The sequence below is a fragment of the Aethina tumida genome, chromosome 1 (genome assembly GCF_024364675.1).
Source record: "Aethina tumida isolate Nest 87 chromosome 1, icAetTumi1.1, whole genome shotgun sequence".
NCBI lineage: Eukaryota > Metazoa > Arthropoda > Insecta > Coleoptera > Nitidulidae > Aethina > Aethina tumida.
The window spans coordinates 31,438,991-31,451,624 of NC_065435.1; the positions used below are offsets into that span (position 1 = coordinate 31,438,991).

At 44.5% G+C, this 12,634-nt stretch overlaps 1 pseudogene; it reads left to right on the top strand.

The window, feature by feature from the left end:
• The first annotated feature begins 11,380 nt into the window (after positions 1 to 11,380).
• LOC126264676 (uncharacterized) lies at positions 11,381 to 12,287 on the top strand (annotated as a pseudogene).
• Positions 12,288 to 12,634: the final 347 nt, after the last annotated feature.

A 12,634-nucleotide genomic window follows, 5' to 3' on the forward strand; every position in this document is an offset into this window, starting at 1 on the left:
GCTGGTTGGGATAAAGATTTGGGATTAGCGTTATCAACTCTTCTCTTTCGATTATGGTAACTATTATAACTAAATTCAGACAGAAGAAGGACGAACAACTCAAACAAAAATTGTTACTATCAACAATATTCCCTGGTTGCACTTTGAACAATTGACAAAAGTCGCTAACAATAAGAGACCTTTCTGTCGTTACCAATGGCAGCGGTAACAATCGTCATTTATCCAAATTTGAGTAGCAACTGCGGAAAAGTGTTTGTTAAGGAATGAAATTGCACATTGATACTTGGAACCCTCTGTATAGATGCCCTAACGCAAGCGTCATGCGACGCAGGGTTTTTAGTTCTTAGTTTTTAGTCTTTGACGTTTCTAGCACACTTTGTAATAATATAATAAACGATCAGTGTTCTTGTAACATCGACTATTATTCTCATCACACTCACACCTCAGTTTTCAAAAGTGTTTGTAGTGATATTTTTGTGTTTATTTAGTGTCCATCTTTTGTCTGAATTTAGTTAGTTACCAAATGAAAAAATTTGTTTACTTGTCTGGTAACCTTGGTTACCAATCCAAGAAACAACTGAATTAAATTTTTGTTTTCGTACTATAAAGAGTTTAATAACTGAATTAGCGATAATGAAATGGGAAAACAGCAAGTGTGCCTGCAAAAGGTCGAGTGGTTCCGAATCCTATTGGAACCGGACGGCACATCGCCAGTCCCGTTCCACAAGAAGTTCCTACTAAGAGACAAAAACCGTGAAAGAAGGAAAGGAAAAGGCGGTTCAAATCCAAGTTCTATTGGCAGAAAGAAAGGTCAACCGCCCGGTAAACCCTGAGCATGACTCCGTTCCAAGTTCCGAAAGAGTTAACTATCTAAAGTAAGTAACAACAGCAAAATTCGGCAAAGCGCCTCACCGACATCAGACCCCCAAATGGAGTTAGACATAACGTTAATATAAACAATAAAATAGAATAAAGTATGTTAAAAAACAATAACAATTGACAAATGAAGGCGACCGAGGTAACCTTGGTGATCAAGAAACAGTGAGAGTCAGTTTGAGAGAAACAGCTCAAGAGCTCAGTAGTAGCCGTCTTTTTTGTTGATTCATCCTTTGTATTTCAATTATTTGATTGAATAAATTACTGCAATTTCTTGCATATTCTCTGAGGTTATGGGCCCAGTGCGTGCAGGATAAAGTTATACAATTGAGGTTGAAAGTCAATTGTGGTGAAGGCAACAGACAAAGATGGCGAACGTTACTGTAAATAACATTCTAAAAATTCAACAATTCGATGGCACGAATTTTAGCAATTGGAAATATCGTGTGGGAATTTTGCTTGATGAAATGGAGTTGAGAAGATTCATCGAGGAATCGTTGGAGGTCATTCTTACAGCGGAAAAAGATGTGACAAAACATCCTACGATTAAGTTGAATGAAAGGAAATGTGTTTCGATATTAGTACAGTCAGTTCATGATAGCCAACTTGAGTATGTTCGCGAAAAAGCTCGGGCAAGGGACATGTTCGACACATTATGCACGATTTTCGAAAGGAAAAGTGTGGCGTCGCAAGTTTTATTACGAAAACAATTGCTGATAATGAAATACAATGAGTCGGATGATATGATAAGTTACCTTTTGCAATTTGATAAGAGAATTCGAGAGTTAAAGTCAACGGGAGCTAAAATGGAAGAGCTTGATGTGGTTGTACATTTGTTGATTACTATGCCAAGAGGTTATGATAACCTAGTGACACCATCGGAAACGATGGATCAATCAAAGTTAACTGTAGAATTTGTTAAAACTCGGTTAATGGATGAGTACAATAAGCGGACTGGTGGAAATGGTTCAAGTAAATCAATTGAGCCTGGAGCAATGTTTGCTGGGAATAAGACAATTATATGTCATTTGTGTAAAAAACCTGGACACAAATAGGCTCAATGTTTTCGCAATAAAAACAAAAAAGAGACGTCAAATAGAGAAAGCGCAAACAGAGCAAGCGGTTCATCGATGTATGCAATTGCTGAAGATCGTACCAAAGAGAATTTGGCAGAATCGAGGGCATTTAACGCTCAATTGCAGCAGAATAGCGGTAATTACGCGGAAATAAAATTTGTTTTAGATTCTGGAGCGACTCATCATATGGTGAATCAGAAGATGTTCTTCGATAAATTTGGAACCAATTGACGAAATAAGCATTTCGGTTGCCAAGAAAAATCAAAGCATTGTTGCAAAGCAACGTGGTGACATTCTTGTTAAAACATTTCACCATGGTGACACATCGGTAAAAACAATGGAGGACGTTCTATTCGTGAATGATTTGACATGCAACTTGATGTCAATTCGAAGACTAACACAAACGGGATATCGAATTGTGTTTGAGGGTGATTATGCCTATGTATCGCTGAATGGTATCGAAAAGTTTGTCGGACGCGTAAATGGAAGAATGTATGAAGTGACTTTGTACGTTGACAACAATGTGTTTGCGGGATTTACAGGAGTGAATAAATTGAATACAATATCACAGAATTTATGGCATTTTAGACTTGGTCATCTCAACCGAAATGACATGAAAAAGTTAGCCAATTGTATGGCTATTGGTATGAGTAACGTAAAAAAAAAGGATACACAGTTGTGTGAATCGTGTGTACTTGGAAAACATGTTCGTTCACCGTTTCCAAGAAATTCAAATACACGTTCATTGCGAGTTTTGGAATTGATTCACAGTGATGTTTGTGGACCGTATCCAACGAATGCATACGATGGGTCACGTTATTTTGTGACATTCATGGATGATTATTCGAGAGCATCCATGGTATATTGCATCAAGAGAAAAAGTGAAACGTTTGGTAAATTCAAGGAATTTGTTGCAATGGCTGAGGCACTTCATGGCTCAAAGGTGTCAAAATTGAGACATGATGGCGGTGGTGAATATACGTCAAACGAATTTAAAGAATACTGCAAACAAAAGGGTATTCAGATGTTAGTCACCGTTGGTTCAGTATCTGAACGTTTAAATGAAACGCTGCAAAACAAGGCTACGACAATGCTTTTGGCCAGTGGGATGGAAAATAAGTTTTGGAATGAAGCAATTATGTCGGCAAATTATATCAAAAATCGATCGCCAACGAACGCAGTTGGAAAGCAGTTTAAAGACAAGACACCAGCAGAAATTTGGTTTGGAAAGAAACCGGAGCTGTCAAACCTTCGAATATTTGGTTCTGAATGTTACAATCATATTCCACATGAAAAGCGGTTGAAATTACAAGCAAAAGCAACAAAATGTATTATGCTTGGTTATGGTGCGACGTTTGGTACGTATCAACTTTGGGATATTGAACAACAGAAGCTGATTTTTAGTCGAAATGTAACATTCAATGAATCATCGGTATTAAATCGATCAAAGTTAGTAGAGATAATCGGTTCAGAGGCGGTTACAGATAGTGGGAGTACGTGTGACGGTAAAGCAGTTCAACCAAATGATGATGAACAGTCGCGTACTGATAAAACTGGAGAAATCCACAGTACTAATTTGGCTTGTGTTGGTAACGGCGTTTATTTGGATAACATGGGTATCAGCGAGGTAACTCAACGAAAGAGCGGGAGAGTAGGAAAGGCACCGCAACGTTACGGTAATTATGCACCTGAATGTGATGCGCATATGGCACTATCATCTATCGAAGGTGAATCACTAGTGTTATCAGCAGAACGATTTGTTGGTGACGATCCGTCCACAATATCGGAAGCAAAACGGCGTAGTGCCAAGAGGTACCCGAAAACTAGACGTTAAGATTAAAATCTCGGAACTAGAGGGTGAATTACAACGAATGAAAGTAAGTAATGCAGTAAGCTGTCTGCTAAACTACAGATACCATCGGTAAATCCTGGAAGTACTCCTACTTCTAACCCTAACACCAATCCTTCCTCCCGACCAGCCACCCCACACCTCCAAAGCGCAGAAGTCTTCCACAAAGTGGGATACTCCTATGGAGGTGGTCTCGAAATCCTGACAACGCACCCCTGTGCTCTCCGAAAGGACACGGAAGCTCTGGAAGTATTTGTTTCCATTAAGGTCAAAATACAAAAGTTAATAGTTAGAACATGACTGCTTACAAGGCGACGTGGAATGATAATGCAAGGTACTCAGTAAAACGCTTATTGACTATCTTACAGCATTGGTGGGCTGTATACAACTAACTCTGCTTTTACAACTTAACTCTGTTTCTATAACTACGCTCTTCTGTTGTTTTTATTCTCCGTTGTCATCACAACCGTTATACACGATGTCTAGATATTCTAACATAACCTGCCTCGAGTGAATTGGACCAATGATGAGTAAGTATAGTGTTTGCATGAGTACTGAGGTTTACACTTTAAACTATCAATTATCATTGGTTGATTGTGTCTTATGAAATTTTATACAATATGTTCCTACTTTATCTACATGTAAAAAAATTAAAAACTAAGATTCCTAAGTTGTTCTCTAAAGAGCTTATAACATTAACTATTCGTTATTCATTTGTAGACATTTGAATTCAGTTCCCATAAACAAATTTCAATGTTTTATTTATTAATTCGTTATTCATTTGTAGACATTTGAATTTCGTTGTCATAAACTAATTTCAATTTTGTTCATAAAATCAGGTAGACCAAAAAGTTTTCTTTACTTGTTTACCACCAAACTTTAATCATTTCAAACTTTTATTTCATACGAACCACATCTCTCTGATGTTGCTACTACGCTTCAATTCAAAATTATTAGTTAAAAATTCTCGCTTTTATTAATGAGTCCCTGCCTCATTGGAAATGATAATCAGAAGGAATACTTGTTTATAGTAATGCTAGATATGAAACAGATCGTATCAAACTGTTATTTTTAGTGAATATTTTTGTCTAAATTCATTAATTTACTTACAGGAATTCCCAACTAAACAAAGAATAAGTACTTTCATGTATATGACGCTCCTTAAAACAACACATTAATACCTAATTAATTTGTTTTCAGAATAAATTAAGATTGAAATCTTAAAGTACGATGCAAAAGGCAAATGGTGTAAAGATTCTAGTGGCCCAAGAATTGGATTTAAATGTAAATATAATTTTCATCTGTATTCAAGATTTTTATAATTAATGACATATTTTATGTTAAAACACACACAATTTAATTATTTAATTTAAACGAAAAACAAATAAAATTGGTATATGTAATAAAATTAATCTTTAATATTAATTTTATATATCTTTTTTTAAAGTATTTCGACGATTCGTTGGGCACGAGGAGTTACATTCACATGGAAAGGCTGATTACCGTCATATAAATGAAGATGAAATGAGTCACGACAAAACCTGACGACATCGGGAAATATTTTCTCTGAGGCTATGAAATATGAATAGAAATCCAAGAAATCCGAAAAAAGTACAAGAAAAAATCACAATAAAGAAGAAAACAGCATTACCAAGAAACCGTCTTCAAAAGTTCTACCAAAAAGGCTGAGGACTGGAATGTTCCCGTTGAAGTTTCACATATCTATCTCTGTATATAGCAGGTACTTTCATTTTATGGAAATGTTTCCATAGTGGGATCTAGGTTTCAACTCATCTATCATCTGAGAATGAAGCTTGTTTATAGCAATTATAATTTTAGATTAGTGCCGAAATAATTCTTCCTTAAATTTTAATCTGTACTGTAATCACTAAATGTGTTTCCTAAAAAAATATGTTGCATATAACTTTTAAGTTCCTCCACTGAATAGTTGAAGGTTAAAAAAATCGACAATGGGTCGAAACCATTTATTAACAACCAAACTTATATTAAATTAACCACTTAACTTAAAGGTCAACAAAGTAGTTTTATTTGAAAAGTTATATTATATATAAATATTTGGGAATCACATTTATAGTCATTTAGTATAGGTTGAAATATAAGGATGAATTTGATTCGGAACAGTTCTACCATTTAGTATAACTCATCTCATCTCGATATTTCTTTGCTCTGTCAATTTGTTGACACTGTGAATTCAAACGAATAGAATTATACCAAAAAATATAACCGAACCACAACTTGATGTAATATTGATACAATGCAAGATCAATTCAAATTTACTTGAAAGACGACAACGTGTTTCTAAACAACATATTTCGAATTAGGATTAATTGAATTAACCATTAACCAACCTCTTGCCTATAATTGGACAGGGTGACATGCTATAAGGTGACGTAATCTTAGCAACATAATTGTTATTTTCTTTTATTTGACAAACAAACTTCCTTCGTTTCTATTGAAACATGAATGATTGCAAAACGTCACTCAATCCAATACTCACTCCCAAATGTCCGTTTATTTTTGTAATTACTAATTAATTAAAATTTTATTTATGTATATATACATCAGGCTAATTATCTTCCTTTCAATTTCATACCTCACCTCTCTTAGCAACAAAATATATATCGGCATTTAAGTATAAAGTTAACAATGTTTACTGTTTACACGATTTTCCCTCGATGCGGAAAAAGGGAAAAGGCGAACTAGTAAATAAAGCACGATTAACTCAAAAATGAACTCTTTATTGAGCCAAACAACAAAATTGCGAGCGAGAAAAAAAGGTGCGACCGTCGTCTTCGAGAGTTCAGGGAAGAAGGGACGCGGCGTGGCTTTAAGCTCAAGTGGCGCGCGACGCAAGACGCTTACTGCGTCGACGATGCACGCCATCTGCCGTTGTGCTTCGAAGTGAAGCTTTTGGCGCCACAGCTACTCCCCCTCCAGTGACCTTGTCGGGAGACGAAGGGCACGAAAACCTGACCCTCCTGGCGGGGCGCTGGCGGTGTGGTTGTGTGTCCTGCGGCGGTGGCCGGGCGGCCTGTAACGGTGGCTGGGTATCCTGCGACGGTGGCTGAGGCGTGGGCGGTGGAAACGTTTGGCTCGCTGCACCTGGTGGCAAGTTTTCTTCGTCCGGAACAGTCGGTTGTTGCGATGGGCCCGGAGCAAACGGCTGGTCCGCTGCAGTTGGTGTCTGCGCCGGAGCTATACGGTCTAGGTCCGCCTGAGCGAGGTAGGCCGACTTAAGCTGGCTCGTCGAGATCGTCTTCATCACCCCGTTGACATCTATGACGTAGTCGAGGTCGCTAACTCGCTTGACGACACGGTGCGGGCCGGTGTAGCCTTGAAGCGGGCATCGGGCGAATTGCGGCGAAGACGCGCTTGTGCTCCGCGACGAAATCTCCGGGGGATGGAGCTGCTTGCGACGAGGGTTCGACAAACTCTCCTGGAATTCGGAGCGACGTGCCAAAAACCATCTCAGCAGGTGAGGCTTGTAGGTCTGGCTTGAAGGTAGTCCGTAGACCAAGGAGAACCAAGGGCAAGGCGCGCGTACCGAATGTCGTGATCCATCCATGAGTGAGAGCGCGTGCGACCGTGGGGGGCGTCATATTTCGCACCGGGATCGCTTGGGGCCATCGAGTGTAGCGGTCCACGACGGTGAGGCAATATTCGTAGCCTTCACTCATAGGAAGCTGGATGAGGTCGACGTGAATGTGGTCAAAACGGCTGTCGGGCGTGGTGAAGTTGCCAAGCTCCGCACGGTTGTGCCGATGAACCTTTGCTCGCTGGCATGCGATGCATTGCTTGGCCCAAAGCGTGGCGTCCTTGCGAAGAGTTGGCCACTGGTACTTGAGCGCAAGTCGCTTGGCAGTTGCGCGCCCGCTAGGATGGGAAAGTCCGTGAACCACGTCGAAAGCCTGGCGGCGCAGCTTGAGTGGCAAATACGGACGGAGGGCGCCGTCATGTTCGAGGTAGTAGATCGGCTTGTCGTCGACGTCCAATTTGTGGAACTTGTACCTGGAACACTGCAGCAGATGGGGCAGCTGGGTGTCTAGGGCTTGCTCGCTGCTGATGGTGGCAGAGTCCAGGCTAGTGGGAAATGCGATCGTTTCCACGCGCGAAAGGGCGTCGGCGACGACGTTTCTCTCACCTGGTGTGTATTCGAAACGTACGTCGAACTGGGCGATGAAATCGAGCTGTCTACACTGTCTCGGCGAAACCTTGTCAGAGCGCTGCGACAATGCATACGTCAGGGGGCGGTGGTCAGTGAAAACCGTGAAAGGCCTGCCTTCGAGGATCCGCTGAAAATGTTTAATTGCAGCGAATATTGCGAGGAGCTCCCTGTCGTACGTGGAGTAACGTTGCTCGGTGTCGGAAAGTTTCCGCGAAAAGAAACCAACAGGAATCCAATTGCCGTCCTCGCTCTGTTGGTCCAGGGCTGCGCCTATGGCGGTGTTGGACGCGTCGGTGCGGAGAGCGAGAGGCGTTTGGTGGCCGAGGAAAGCAGACGTCGCTGCAGCAGCTATGCTGCTCTTGCACCTGTCGAAAGCTTCGTCGGCTTCGCTGGTCCAACTCAACTGCGATTTTTTTCTCGTAAGTTCTTTGAGCAGCTGCGACAAGGGGGCTTGCAGTGCGGCGGCATGCGGAAGGCATCGTCGGTAAAAATTGAGCATACCAAGGAAACGGCGGAGCTGCGTTGAGTCAGTCGGCTTCGGGAACTCTGTGATGGCCTGGACCTTGGGCTGTGGAGAACGGAACCCAGTGGCGGAGACGAGGTAACCGGCGAAGATGACCTCCGGCTGTGCAACCTGGCATTTGTCCCAATTTGGTCGGAGGCGTGCGTCAAAAAGGGCTTCGAATAACAGGCGCAGGTGACGGAGGTGCTCGTCGTGGCTTGTCGAGATGACGAGGATGTCGTCCTGGTAGACCCGCAGGAAGTCCATTTTGCGCAGAAGATGGTTGATGGTTCGCTGCATGGTCTGCGCTGCGTTGCGAAGTCCTAGCGGCATGCCGACGAACTCGAAAAGACCAAAGGGGGTCGTCACAGCAGTCTTATCAACGTCCTCGGGGGCCACCGGAATTTGGTAGTAGGCCCGGTGCAGGTCGATGACGCTGAAAACTTCTCCAGCCGCGTCTTGAAGAAGATCCTCAATAATGGAAAGTGGATAGCGGTCCGGATCAGTGCGCACGTTCAACTGGCGGTAATCGCCGGTGGCTCGCCAACCTCCCCCTGGCTTGGGCACCATGTGCCCATTGGCTGGACGAAGGTCGAATGACGCCGCGTTCGAGAAGGAAATCGAACTCCTTTTTGGCCGCAGAGAGTCGTTCACCGATAAGCCGGCGTGGGCGAGTGAAGACTGGTTGGCCGTGCGTCACAATATGGTGCTGAACTGGCATGTCTCGGAGGGTGGCCATTTCACCAGGCGGAGGCACAATCTGCATAAATTCGTCCAGGAGTCGCTGGTAGGCTGGGCGGAATGGTCCTTCGGGGATAGCGATGTGTGAAACCAAACTGATCGAGTGTGCAGTTGGCTCTGGGCCGACGGTGCACACTGTAGCCAGGCTGGTAAGGCGGTCACGCAGGCGGCGATTGCGAAGGTCGATGACTAGGTCGTGGTACCTTATCGCATCGGCGCCTAGGATAGCAGATTGTGTGTCCGCGATGACAAAAGTCCATTGGAGTGGGCGACGGAGGCCGAGGTCCAACGTGAGGCGACGTGTGCCGAAGGTGGCGATGGACGTGCCGTTGGCTGCTTTCAGTTCCATCTTCTGCTTGGATTTTGCCAGCGGGAAATATTTTTTTGGCAGAATGGAGAGTACCGAGCCGGAGTCGACGAGGAATTGTATTCCGGTCGTGCGGTCCGTGACGAAGAGTCGGGGGCTCGGTGTGGGGCCGGCGGTGAGTGCCGTGGACACCGCCGGCTGCTCTAGTTTCCCTGAAGACTAGCGACTGTGGCCTTGAAAGTGCAGGGGCTTCTACACGTTCGAGATTCGTGGCCGAACCTCTTGTGGTACCAACAGAGGCCACTGACGGGGTCTGGTCCTGGCGTAGGAGAACGGCCGCGCTGCTGCCGGGGTCCCCGTGACTGTGACCGGCTGGGGCGAGAGGCTGCCAACTCGTTAATGCGCGCCGTGTTCTGCCTAACTTGGCGAGTGACCTGCTCAAGGGAGTGCTGCATTGCGGAAAGTTGAGCAGCGAAAGTGTGGATCACCGCTGCAGGTTGCATCCCGGATCCGAGGGCGGCTACATTCAATGGCTGCTCAGCCGTGGTTGCCCAGGTGGTTGAGCAAATGGCTGGACCGATGGTATGAAGATCGTCCGCGAGTTCGGCGAGCTCGTCCAGCGACTTCTTTTTGACAAGAAGCAGCATGCGTCGCGTTTGCGCCGGCAACAGGTTTTGCCATCTCACGCGCAGCACCTGATCTCCGACGCGGTTACCGGCGAGGCTGCGCATTTCGCGCAACAGTTGTGACGGCTCTTTCGGCGTCCTGGTTGGCCATGTTGGATAAAAAGCAACGAGCAAGGTTAAGGAAAAAAAACGGATCAGCGATTTAACGGCACTCAAGATGGCTGCACTCGGCAATAAACAGTCACTGTTCTCGCGGCACTAACACGTGTGATGCAAAGCGCACTTTTGAATCGTCGGGGTCACCACTTTACTGTTTACACGATTTTCCCTCGATGCGGAAAAAGGGAAAAGGCGAACTAGTAAATAAAGCACGATTAACTCAAAAATGAACTCTTTATTGAGCCAAACAACAAAATTGCGAGCGAGAAAAAAAGGTGCGACCGTCGTCTTCGAGAGTTCAGGGAAGAAGGGACGCGGCGTGGCTTTAAGCTCAAGTGGCGCACGACGCAAGACGCTTACTGCGTCGACGATGCACGCCATCTGCCGTTGTGCTTCGAAGTGAAGCTTTTGGCGCCACAAATGTTAACAAAAACAATTTCTATTCACATGTTAATTATCTGCTGAATCACAGACAGTATTTCTTTGATTCAAAATAAATGTCGACGGAGGCTTCTTGGCGGTCTACCATGGGTGTTCAAACATTTCGATGTTGGAACTCGGAATTGTCTGCAGACGACTTACGTACCTGGCGGGGTGTTGTACTCGGTAGAGCAGTTTCCACGCTGCGATCTGTTGAGACTCAGCCCTTTGCAGGGGGTTTTGTCTTGTCGGTTAGACGAGACCCCGTGTTTTGTTAGTTACAGTTTTTCTGTTTCTGTTTTTGTTTTTAATAACATAGCAAAACGAAAAATCAACTAACTAATATATGTTGTTGTTTCTCTCGTTTTGCTATGTTATTAAAAAAACAAAAACAGAAACGGAAAAACTGTAACTAACAAATACGGGGTCTCGTCTAACCGACAAGACGAATCCCCAAGCAAAGGGCTGAGTCTCAACAGATCGCAGCGTGGAAACTGCTCTACCGAGTACAACACCCCGCCAGGTACGTAAGTCGTCTGCAGACAATTCCGAGTTCCAACATCGAAATGTTTGAACACCCATGGTAGACCGCCAAGAAGCCTGGTCGAACTTAGCAAGATAGATCCTGCCGTCGACCGATGGCTGCGCGTGGTAAACGGGGCTCGTGCGACGACCGACGCGAACGTCGACCGCCTAGTAAAGTCACATTGTTTTGAGCCTTTCGACTCTCGGAACTCCAAGAAATATCGTTGCCACCTTTGACTAGAAAGGATACGGCCTTAGAGGCGTTCAGGCATAATCCCACGGATGGTAGCTTCGCACCATCGCCCGCTCGAGCGAGTGCGTGAACCAAATGTCCGAACCTGCGGTTCCTCTCGTACTGAGCAGGATTACTATCGCAACGACCGGTCATCAGTAGGGTAAAACTAATCTGTCTCACGACGGTCTAAATCCAGCTCACGTTCCCTTTTTACGGGTGAACAATCCGACGCTTGGCGAATTCTGCTTCGCAATGATAGGAAGAGCCGACATCGAAGGATCAAAAAGCGACGTCGCTATGAACGCTTGGCCACCACAAGCCAGTTATCCCTGTGGTAACTTTTCTGACACCTCTTGCTGAAAACTCTTCAATCCAAAAGGATCGATAGGCCGTGCTTTCGCAGTCCCTATGCGTACTGAACATCGGGATCAAGCCAGCTTTTGCCCTTTTGCTCTACGCGAGGTTTCTGTCCTCGCTGAGCTGGCCTTAGGACACCTGCGTTATTCTTTGACAGATGTACCGCCCTAGTCAAACTCCCCGCCTGGCAGTGTCCTCGAATCGGATCACACGGGAGCGTTAAACGGCGACCGAAACGCGGCCAAGCTCATGACCGACCGAAACGAGAGAAAACCGCGCGAACGATCTCCCCAACGTTAACGGAACGATCAAGAATCGTGACACGCGAACGGAACGCCACTCTGCGTGCTTGGTTTTAGAATGCCATGACAGCCGAAACCTGTGTTAAAGGTACGGCGCACGCGTTCCGCCTTACCGAGTAAGTAAAGAAACGAGTGGTATTTCACCGGCGATGTTGCCATCTCCCACTTATGCTACACCTCTCATGTCTCCTTACAGTGCCAGACTAGAGTCAAGCTCAACAGGGTCTTCTTTCCCCGCTAATTTTTCCAAGCCAGTTCCCTTGGCAGTGGTTTCGCTAGATAGTGGGTAGGGACAGTGGGAATCTCGTTAATCCATTCATGCGCGTCACTAATTAGATGACGAGGACAGTAGGTTGCTATTATTGTAAATGTCTAAATATTTCACCTATTTAAATCAAAAGATAATTCACGTAGTTGATTCTTTAAGCAAGAATTAGTGAGCGGCAAATTTCAACTAGGTACTGAAATTTTTC